Genomic DNA, 12,197 nt, shown 5'->3' with positions numbered 1-12,197 from the left:
ATTTAATCCGGCTGAAAATATTACACTTTTTAATAAATAATAATTAAATAATTGAAAATTATGACAGTTAAATTAAAAACTCTTAAAATAAATAAATTTCAGGCCACAATATATATACATATAGTATATTAAAAAAACCTGATTAATTTGTCTGAATTTTCAATATATCATTAGGCCTATACAAGATTTCTTGCCCACAATTTAAACGATTAAAAATTAAATATAATTACGGAAAGTTATATAATTTGAATTAAAAATACAGTAAGATCTCGTTTATCCGAGATAAAGGGGACCAATACTACCTCGGAAAAATTACAAACGAAACATTTATTTGGTAGGCCTATATCACTTTTAAGTCACTTTTTATACCTTAATGAATTTAGTCATATATAAGAACATTTTTTATATCATATATTATACAGCTAAAACGTGCAATCATTTTAAGAATAATTGTTGTTATATTACTGTAGTTACATTTTAATATAAATGGTTTGTCTTGCATTGAAATTAAATGATAAAAGATAAGTGAAACAAATCATTTTGTAGTAAATGTTATCGTTTTAAGCAATTTTAAAAAGTCTTAGAGTTTTATAACGATTCATCTCTTCTTTTCCCTAATGTTCCGCAGTCACCTCGATATCATTTTTCATGGATCGTCCGATACGAGGGCCAGATCATCTTTCATTGTGGGTCTGTCCGAATCCGCGATGGACATAGAATAAAGGTCCCGTTAGTGCCCACGGAGCAGAAAAAGGTTTTGAAAATAAAGTCACTTCGGCGTCAGCAATTCGCTGGACACAATCGACATTAAAATACTACAGTACTTATTAGAGTTTGGAAATTAACGATATTGTCAATATCGATACCGATAAATTACTGATGGAAATTCTCGAATAACCGGTTTTCACCAGTTTCTAATTACAGTTTTTTCTTTAGCGGGAAGGCCTTGAAGTCTTTGTGAACATCGTTTTCTATTACACATATTCTCTGTTTACACAATATGGTAGTTAACCTAATAATAATAATAATAATAATAATAATAATAATAATAATAATAATGACTACTTACATCTGCATAAGCAAACAGCAAATATCAAAATATCAAAAATTTGCACACAAACACAAACTAATACACATTCCGGAATAGTACTATGGTTTTTTAAAACTCTTTCCGCCCTATGGTCACTAAGAGGGCTACCATACTACAAATATACACCTCGGGTAGTCATAGAAAACAACACAAAATATATTTCGATCGAGCCAAAATCAAAGACAAAACAATACATTACAACAGACCAGACACCAAATTCATTGACAAACAAAACAAAACCACATACGTCATAGATAGCTGTTTCAAATTCTCACAACATACAAAATATAAACATTGAAAAAACTTAATAAATACGCAGAACTCGTTCACGAAGTAGTATTTATGGAGAATAGTAAGGTGTTTTTGCATAGATATCATAACACATACGTCACACAAAAGTCTAGAAATATTGATGTATGTGCTATTGTGAAGCCCTAAACTATATAAGGCTGCCATACTAAAAACACGTTATCCAGTCGAGAAATCACTAGAATATATTGGAAATCTAGAAAATTCACTAGGAAATGGTCGGGATGTCATTTATAAAACCAGTATTGGTTTTTCGGTAACGGTATTACTCATCAATCAATCGTTCGGTGCATTCAATTCATAGCAACGCTTTTATAAGTTATAATAAAAGTACCTTTCACCGTTTTCATTCCGAAAGTACTGAAGATCTATTAATTTTGTTAATGTAGTTGTACAGGAAATCTTGCATGGAGAATTAAATAGAATTTTTTGTCAACCTTGAAAATGGTTTCATGTTATTTGTGTTAGGCTATAACTTTTTAACTAGCAGAGATAACGTAAAAGTTCCAATAACAGTCAAAGATCATCATTTTATTAGTCTAAGACCTTTTCCTAGATTCTTAACAAGTTTGTATAAACAGATGTTCAAAATATCAATCCATTTAAAACATAAAACTTTAACTTTACGAGTAAACGTGATTTGTTTTAAATGACCATGGAAATAATTTTCAAATCATCTTCGCATCTGTCCTAGATCGGAAATTCAGTCGGATAAAAGAGATGAGTAAAAGAGAACAAATCATCAATATTTTCTAAGAAAGATAACATCATACATATATCATGATTGAATTAAAAATGAAGAAAGATCTTTAATAGTTTTTAACACGTTTACAATTTTTTTAAAAAGCGTGTTTTTAAAAAATCGGTAAAAAACAGTAAATAAGTTTCGTTAACTGCTAAAAGGCAGAAAAATTGGCTTAAAACTTTTGTGAAAGTCGAGTACAAGGATTTTTCGAAAAGGGATACATGTACCACATTGATGAGGGGAAATAGAATTCACGAAACCCTTTTATGGGAATAAAGATAAAAAAATAAAAATAGACAAGCGTTAAATTGAACAATGTTTCACATAGATCAGTAGAATAATATTAGCATAGTTATTAAAAATACACGGAAAAAACTAACACATCACGTCCAATCACCAGGAAAAATCTAAAAATTAGTATAGTTATGTTGGGTAAAAATGCGTACGTTTGGGTAAGTACTGTACTGTACGTAAGAAAGGCTAAAAATTGCTATCTAAAAAAATTGGAGAAAATGATTCAATTATAAATTGATTTTTTTATTTGTTATCTAAATACCTACCAATGTTACTGTTTCGTTACTTTTGGTAGAAGGTTTATAAACTTGTACTTGAGACACTAGCTATTTAAAATTTGATTTATATTTTAAGAACGTATCCTTGGCTTTCGATTCCTGTTCAAGATTAAGTTGCGCTTACAATCAGTGTGTATACTACGCTGCAAAATAGCAAACCTAGAAAAATATTAAGTACGTGTAAATAGCGTGTGCGTAATTTATTTAAACATTACATAAGTATAAGGGAGCCGCACTAAAGATTCCTGCCCTAGACCGGAGCTTGGAAAAAGATGATTGATTGAATATGGTCAATCTATCGTCTCTTTTATCAATTCCGTACATCAATCCATATATGGCCACCGTAAATATATATCAACATATCTATATGATAAAAATCAAATATATGATCAGATTTTTTATGTTTCATACATACGTTTATGTATACCACAGAAGTACTGTTTTGTAGGTACTGTTGGCATTATAGACATTTTGGGAATTCCAGCAGGAATTCGCTGGAATGGTCTCTCGAAATAGAATTAGATGATTTTCCAGTAACTCCTGATAATCTTTGGCATTCATCTGAACTTTGACAAAAAGCAATAATGGTTTTTACTTTGCCAGCTGATTGCTGCCCAAATCACAACAGACCCATCACCTTGTTATATTTCAAAAAAAATGTTTTTATCTTCGCATAGATCATGCCGGTAATACTGCCATCTATTGGGACCATCTAAATTAAATTTCTTCTTATCACAAAATATCACTGTTTGTTATTCTTCCTTGCGGGTCACTTTCTCTGTTATAAAATCTGGTTTCGTGTGCTCTTGTAATTGCTTTAGGGACAGACTTTTTTTTCTTCTTAAATTTTAAATAGCCCCATAAATTTGCCATTATTGAACTATTTCTGCTTATTTTTGCCATAATTATTTCCTAATTTCAAATAATTATTGATTACACCATGACTTCGGTTTAATTGCTTTGCTATATTTCTGTTTGTCATTCGTCGTGCCTTTAAAATTGTTATCTGTCTCTTTTGAAACTCAGAAAAAGAAAAGTTGTGAGGAATTGTTGCAACTTTTAGAAAATAACTTTATCACCGATGTAAATTGCAACTAATAATACTTAATAGCTTTTTGAACGTAATGAATGATGTCAAAAACTGGGGTTAAATAATTGAAATCAGGAGTTATAAATAAAGTGAATTTATATTTATGCAACGTTTAAAAAGTACATTTTCATTAATTCTTTTTAAAATACTTATCTCTAAGTGCTAAAAATAATATAAAACATCCATAATTATCATTTTATTTGAATTTTACAAGCTTAACAAGTATTAATTATTCAGTCTTAATATAATATATAAAAAAAAACATAGGTCAATTTATATTCATGCAACGCACCATATAGCCTATAGCCTACATATAGACAGATATCATACAGATAATTATACATATAAGATACTAGATACCGAGAATCTTTATAGGTATATTTATCCAGAAGCAATAAACACATGTACACTGTTTATTCATTCAGGAAAAATATATTTAACGACTCCGATTATTTGAAAATTAACTTAAAATTACTTATTGCGACATCGACAGAATGCTTGGCTAAAATTTTTAATCATATTTTATTTTATTTAAAAATAAGTTTTCTATATCTGATCTCGATTTTCATCTATCTAACTTCGTTCTCGAGATTAACGAAAGACATACGGACGACAGTATAAATGTATGGGTCTGCAATTTGAAAATCGCAGCCCATATAATGTATATATTTTAGTGCATTATATTAATTGTATGAAATACAATTAATATAATGCACTCAATGAAATAGTTCTAAGAAAATTAATATAATAATTAATTGGATTCTTTACTTAAACCTAAATGAATATTTTATTAGATAAGTAGTAAATTTTAATTGAGCATTAGAATTTATAAATTATGTATATAGATATTTCGTTAAAGAAAGAATATATATCTTAATATTTTTTCGAAATTACGATTACTAGCAATGTAAGAGAGAATATTTTAAAATAACAGGAAGAGATGATTCCGTCGCAACCGAGAAATTAATTCAAGTCTTGTAAATGAAAACAAAGCACGTTTCCATTGCATAACTCTACAGAATATAAATTATATTTGAATGACAATTAGATATTTATATTATCGTAAATTTCGATCATATGTAGAAAATAAAATGAAATAAATAACTACCTGAAATTGAAAGAAAATTTAATACGAAATATGTAAGCTGTAATTATATAAATTCTAATTCCTTCATTTATATACTAATATAAACTTATTATATTTGAATTAATATTATGCTTTTTGTCCTAATATTATCAATTAATTATCTGAGCAATATAAACAGTTCTTTTTAGGACTTATCACAGACTATCGAGAACCCACTCAGAGACTGAAGTATTTATTTGTAACCATATTATGCATTTCCAGCAAGGCTTTTCACAAAATTTATACCGTGGTAACCACAGTATGCATTTTGTGAAAAGCTTTGGTCTGTAATATATGTGATTAGAGAATAACAAATTAATTCCAATCAAAAACACCGTACAAATAATTGGGAAAGTCTGACTAAGTATGTAGTTATCGATATTATTTATAAAAGTATATTTACTATTTTATATTATTTATAAAAGTGTATTTACTTCTTCTTGTCTAGTCTTGTAAAATTATATACTTGTGAGCACCATGTTGGTCTTTCTTTATTGCTAGACTCATTACACCGTCACTGGACACAAGACCAGCCTTAGAAAATTACTTTATTTTTCCAAAAAGAATGCATTTCGGACTCTAAGTCCCGCATCAGCTTGTTGTAATATAACTATAGGAAAAAAAACATGCAAGTTAGATTATGTTGACAATAAAAATTTAAGGTTGTAATTCAACTTACATAATTATGAAATTGATGCTACCACATTTACAAAATATAAAATAAAATTACGACATTTGGTAAAATATCGATGACAAATCCTTGATTACAGATCAAAATTCTAGGTGTTTGCTACAATATTAATAGGATGTTAACGATTTTAAAATACTGCAAATAACATAAATGGAAATGTTGTAAACTTACATTAAACGTGCTGATTCGATGATTAAGCAGTGTAATTAAAACAAACAGTAAAACAAACGGTATACGTAATAATAGACATTGTTAAAATGATATAATAAAATAATAAACTGATTTTTATTGTTAAAACAGTAAAATAATAAACTGATTCACCGTAAAAACAATAAAATAATAAAATGATTCGCTGTACAATTTATCATTATATTATTTTATTGTTATATAGCTATCTAAATATATAAAACTAGCAGACCCTGCCACGCGTTGTTGTGGCTCAAAATGTATCTATTATAAATGTATAACACTTCCCCGTGTGGGGGGGGATTTTTCGAAAAATTTCTTCTTAGTGTACATTCTCTTGACGTACCCTATTTATTAAAACGCAATCAAAAACGCAAAAACCCGCATCTAAAATAGTATAATAGAAGCCAAGTTCTTCAAGGTAAGCCTTAATTCTGTCTCTCTCCCCCACGGGGGGAATATTGAAAAATCCCTTTTTAGTGTATATTCTGTTGACATACCCTATTAAAACGCAATCAAAAACGCAAAAAACCGCATCTAAAATAGTAGAAATAGAAGCAGAGTTTTTACGGTAAACCTTAATCGTGTTCATCTCCCCCCAGTGGGGGAATTTAGACATGTATATTATATAAAAACACGTGCGTATTCGAATTGTGTGAAAACTTCAAAGGAATTGGTAGGAACAAACGAACATTACATTTTTATTTATATAGATAGATAGAAGATGATCTGCTTTAGTTCATCCTCACAGAAAAGCAAACTTAGGGCGTCATACTCGTAGCGCCATCTGTTGGACATAAAAGCCTTAACCCTAGATGATATCTTTTAATTTATATGAATGTTTAACAAAAAATCTGCAGGTTTGATTAGTGGTAAACATTTCGTGGGTCATAAAGATGCTACAGTTAAAATTTGGTAACGATTGTTTCAGTAGTTTTCACGGTTAGTGGTCGCAAACGAAAAATACGTTGTCTAAATATAGAGTATAGATATAGATATAGATTACTTGTCCCGACTGACTTAGTCACTGACTGACTTAGTCACTGATTCATCATCACCCAGAGCAAACCACTGAACCTAAAGAGGTGAAATTTGGTACACAGTTACGGTACGTCATGGAAATGCACACTAAGAGGAGATTTTTCGAAATTCCCAAGCGGGGGAGAGGGAGAGCATTAAGGCTTAACCGGAAGAACGGCTTCTACTGTACTACTTTAGATGCGATTTTTTGTTTTTATTTGTGTTTTAGTAGGGTATGCCATGGGAATGCACACTAAGAAGGGATTTTTAGAAATTCCCCGCGGAGGGAGAGGAGGAGGATTTAGTCTTCATCGAGTACTTAGGTGTATTAAATTAATAACATTTCAGACATTGTTATAAATGTTTTTATATATTTCGATTTTTTAACCAAATGTTCGAACCGTTTTAAATTCGAATTTGTTATTGCACATTGGTTCGATTATAGAACGATTGTAAAAGTTCCAGAAAATTGATCAAATTGAAAATAGTTCGTTTGATTCTCAGCAATTCTCATCATTCTCGGCGGTAGGTGTTATATAACAATTACTATGGTTGTTGAAATACTGAATATAAATGGGGTTTGCTTGCAAAACCTCCGCGGGCGAAGTCGCGGATAACAGCTAGTATAACAATAAAATAATATAGCTATAATTTATAACTATAAAAACTATATAGCTATAAATTAAGTACGTATATTTAAAAAGTTTTTTACATTTACTTAAGTTTATTTTTTACTTTCCCGGCTCTGTTATATAAAACAAAGAGAAAATATGGCAATCGGTCAAAAAACGACCCCCCAGATTTTTACATTTTTAAACTCAAGGGATTTTGAAACATTGAGAAATGCAAGAAAATTCAGGGGGTAATTTCTCTATTTATGGTCATTAGTGTTTGTGGGGGGAGACGATTTTGCTCACCCTGTTCGAAGCTTAATAACTCCTGTGCTTTTTGTCGAAAATTTCTAAAATTTTGCAAGGTTTGTTTATTAGGGGGATTGGTGCTATTAAATTTTCGTGGTTAAAAGTGGAAGGGTGGGAAGATAATGGGGGTCGTGTGTATTTCTAGTAGTATTTGGATTTAATGACGATTATGTTCGTTATTAGTATTTACAATTTTTTATAAAATTCATCCCTACTCTCAAAATTAACGTTTTTGCCATTTTATAATAGTTAAAAATATGAAAATTTTAAAAATAAAATATGATAAAAGACGACGCCACTAAATGTTAGCCGGGAATGTTAAGGAACTAGTTGCTGGATTTTTTTTTATCTTTCTGTCCTGTTGAACTAATAACTTGACAGTCACGAGCAACCCCACGCCCCACAATCCCCGTAGCTTTGGCAACGTAATTTTACTTTCCTGTTTTCTGTTTCGTGTCATTATGCATCTCTAATTAAGTTGATATTCGTGACGAAGAGCATTTAAAATAAACTTGACAGTAAAAAAAACGAGAAAAAGCAATAGTGTATACTATTAGTTTGTATATCATTAGCATATGTTATTTTTGTACGTACTGCATTGAAAATTATGGAATATGTTGGTACTTTGCGGGCTTAATGCCTGCAACTCCGTAAGAAAAATACGTATGCAGCCCGCCGGAAGTCTACAAAGTTCACTTCCTGTGAACGTTATTCATCCAGAAAAAAGGCCACATCTCATAAAAACTAAAAAACTTAACTTAGCATTTTCTATAATAAAATTAATGTTTGAAGCAAAAATAGAATTAAAATTATAATAAATAAACTGTATTAATTTTAAAAAATGTGAAACATTGTTATAAATATATAAAAGTTTATTTCAATTCTGATAGCCTAGAAGGTAGATTCTATGTACAATAATTAATGAATACACTAAGTTTATATGAACTTAGATATTAAATTAATTATATATTTGTTATAGTGGCTTCCTAAAGAGCTTTACAAATTCTAAATAATATATAAAATAAGAATTTTTAATATGCTGTAAGTATTATAAGATCTTTATTTTGAATAATATTTATTTTGTACGTTTATATAAAAATTCTTTTACGCATTACACATTACTCATTACGAATAATGCATTACAAAACTATACAGAATCATAGTAACGAAAATGTGAACATATTGGGCTGCAATTTGAAGAAACTGTAGACCTATAAATTTCCACTGTCATCCGTCTGTCTATCTTTTCATTCTTAATCTCAAGAACGGTATTAGATATATAAAATTCAAGACCAGATTTGGAAATATTAAGGGCAGGAGACCCCGATTAACTGTATGCAAATTTCCGATTTGCATCGAAAGTCACATTATTTCAATTTAAAAATTTTCTTCTAAAAGGAGTTATATATATGACCGGCACGACTCCATTGCTAACAGAAAAGTATAATGTACAGTACAGGGGCAAGACACTACAGTACTAATTTGAGGTGGAGAGCATATATTTTAAATGAAATAAATTTAAAAATATAATTAAAAATTATAAATGATGCCACAATAAATAATTGCTCGTTTATTTTATTATTTAAAATAATAATCTACTAAATCATCATTTTATTTAAGACTGTTTACTATTAATTTATTATTTGAATATTTGCTACTATTCATTAATTTAATATTTATTTTTATAAAATTTGCTAAATATTTCTAATAGAAATAATAGTATGATATGATTTAATAAGTTTTCATTTTAAAATGAAAAGAATTCAATGGGAATAGAATTGTGGAAAACATAAAATAAGGAGGAAAAATATGAATAGAAAAGTTTATAGAATATAAAAAATACATAAACTTATAATTTAATATAAACGATTAGTAATAAGCCTTTTTAACAATTATATTAAATAATATATTTCTTTCTACTCTATTGTTAAATATAATAGAGGAAAACTATTTTTTTGGTATTTACCAAAATGCCAAAATATTACTGATATATATAAAACAATACTTCAAAATCGTGTCTTTGATCAAGTGAAACTGCTGGTTAGTAAGTAATTTTATTAATAATTACGATAACTTTTTTCCGAGAGATTTAACATTGTCATAAATTTTGGACCAGAGAACAATTATATTAATTATAGTTTTGTCATTATTTAACAAGTATAATGATAAAATATATACAGTAAAACCTGTCTATGGCGACCACCCACGGTTCCTTCAAAAAGTGGTCTTTTAGACAGGTGGTCGTTCAATACAGGTGGTGCTGTAATACCGTATTTCCGTACGTATTTTGCGCACTTTTTAGCCATTTCTACTAAGCAAAACTCGAGGTGAGCAAAAATAAGCGAATTTTTTCAACGATATGGCTATGTTGGTATTTTATTCTTATCGGATAACCCGATTTACAGTAGTCGTCATGATATTATAAGACAGATTTAACACCAATATTTTAAAGATTAATACAATACTCGCATTTTCTCGATTATAATGCACACTTTCTTTTTTCCGACTTAATTAATTCGACTCGGTTCTTTTCGTTCGCTCCTCAGTTACGTGTATTACGTCATCAATATACAAGCGCGTCCTATCTCTCCATCACTTTGCTTTTGGTTTTCGTTAGTTTAATCTTATTTTAACTTTAAAAATACTGTATTTTTTAATATTTAATATTTTCTTAATTAATTAAGTACAATAAGAAAAATTATTAATTAATAATAAAACGATTTTATTATTTTTTCTCATTATACGATTTCATTACAATCGCGGAATCGAAAAAGGAAGTAAAACTGATTTTTGCATTAATGCGTTTATTGTTTTTTGAATATTTTGCCTGCGAAAATTACTTGGATATTATTTTTCTAAAAATATCGTGGAAATAAGGTAGGTTGATACAGAAACTATTTATCGCACGTGTACTGTATATGAGCTTCAAAATAAATAAATAAAAATAGATTTTATCAAACGATGAGATCAGCCGATTAATTGTATCGTGTACAATATTTTACACCCCCAAGGAAAATACTGTAGGTCTAGGGTAAAATAAATTTTGTTTTCCCACAGTTAAACTTCGCCGCTAATTGCTGTTGTGATAACTTTAATACGATCTTCTAACGACAGCACTTTGCATTTCGGACATTTTCCAACAAACTGAAATGAATTTCCTCTGTTGCTAGAGTAATTTATTAACACCTGCACCTAATTTCAAGGGTGGGAGAAGTGCCCGGGATGGGTTCGAACGAGAGTTTAGACTAATTCATTATATTAGGAACTGGAAACGTTGTTGAGATGGATTCTTACAATAGTTTAGACTAGATACATTCGCGAAAGTGGTCGCTTATTACAGGTGTTGTATGTTCTTTCGGACCAAAAATCGATGCCCGCGGTCGCGTTACACAGGTGGTCGTTTAATACAGGTAACTTATACGAAGACTCTATGGATAAACTATTCCGTGCCAGAAATTTTTGCCCGTTTTGACAGGTGCCCGTCAAATGCAGGTGGTCGCCTAAGCAGTTTTCACTGTATATATATATATTTTAATAAAATGTTATACTATAATGTCACATATACATATATACAGGTTATATTTCATATGTAATTTTAAAAATTTTAATGCTTATATCTCGATTTAAAAAACGAGAAAAAATTACTCTAAGTTTTATACGTATTTTTCGCGATATTACTAATGTTATCTCAGGTTTTGCCATTATTTTAAACCAGATCTTATCATAGGGAACCAGTCATTGGGGCAAACTGAAGTTTAAAAAATACTTGTTAAAAATTTATTCATTCAGTTGAATTTCTTGTGTATTAAGAAAAGCAATCATTATGTTTAGTTAAATTTTATTATTTACAATAGTTAAGCAATTAATTTAAGCATTTTGTTATCTAATATTTTTATTTTTCGGCTCTGTTATATATAACAGAGAGAAAGTATGGCAATCGGTCAAAAAATGACTCAAAGGTTTTTACATTTTTGGAGATTTAGGTCACCTTGAAACGTCGAGAAATTCAAAAACATTCAGAGATTTTTACTGTATGTATGGATGTTAGTATGTGAGCGGGAATGGCAGGATTTTGTTCATCCTCTTTGAAGCTTTATAATGCTTGTACTTTTTGTCGAAAATTTCTGAAATTTTTCAGGGAGATTTGTGTAATAGGGGGGATTGATACTATCAGCGGCGGCCTTATCCATTGCGAGGCTCTGGGCGGCAGATCTTTGCGAGGCCCTTGTCCTTTGTGCAAAGTATGTGAATTGAAATAGTAGGCACTTATTAATATTAATATATACTGTACTATAAATTAAATTTATTTTATTGTTATAACTAATAGCCAAGGATAAAATAAAAAGTTTTAAATATCAACTTTTTTCTACTTGGTTGTTGCGCGAGGCCCCTCCAAGAGCGAGGCCCCGGGCGATTGCCCTGCTCGCCACCCCCTAAGGCCGCCACTG

At 29.8% G+C, this 12,197-nt stretch overlaps 1 protein-coding gene across 2 annotated transcripts in view; it reads right to left on the bottom strand.

Moving 5' to 3' along the window:
• The window catches only part of LOC111626251 (patched domain-containing protein 3-like), a 72,434-nt gene that overhangs the window by 29,296 nt on the left and 30,941 nt on the right, over positions 1-12,197 (bottom strand). Inside the window, exons 3-4 of one of the 2 annotated variants that reach the window (XM_023369564.1) lie at positions 5,612-5,722; positions 5,367-5,542 (exon numbers count right to left, since the gene is read on the bottom strand). The gene's annotated coding sequence lies outside the window, so the exon portion shown is untranslated. Of the gene's footprint in view, positions 1-5,366; positions 5,543-5,611; positions 5,805-12,197 lie in introns of those variants that run through there. The other variant, XM_023369563.1, reaches the window with a different exon arrangement.

The sequence above is a fragment of the Centruroides sculpturatus genome, unplaced genomic scaffold (assembly GCF_000671375.1).
Source record: "Centruroides sculpturatus isolate CEXI.00-Female unplaced genomic scaffold, Cexi_2.0 scaffold369, whole genome shotgun sequence".
NCBI classification, from domain to species: Eukaryota; Metazoa; Arthropoda; class Arachnida; order Scorpiones; family Buthidae; genus Centruroides; species Centruroides sculpturatus.
Note: the sequence above shows the minus strand (reverse complement) of the source record. Positions and strands in the feature narration are given on the sequence as shown.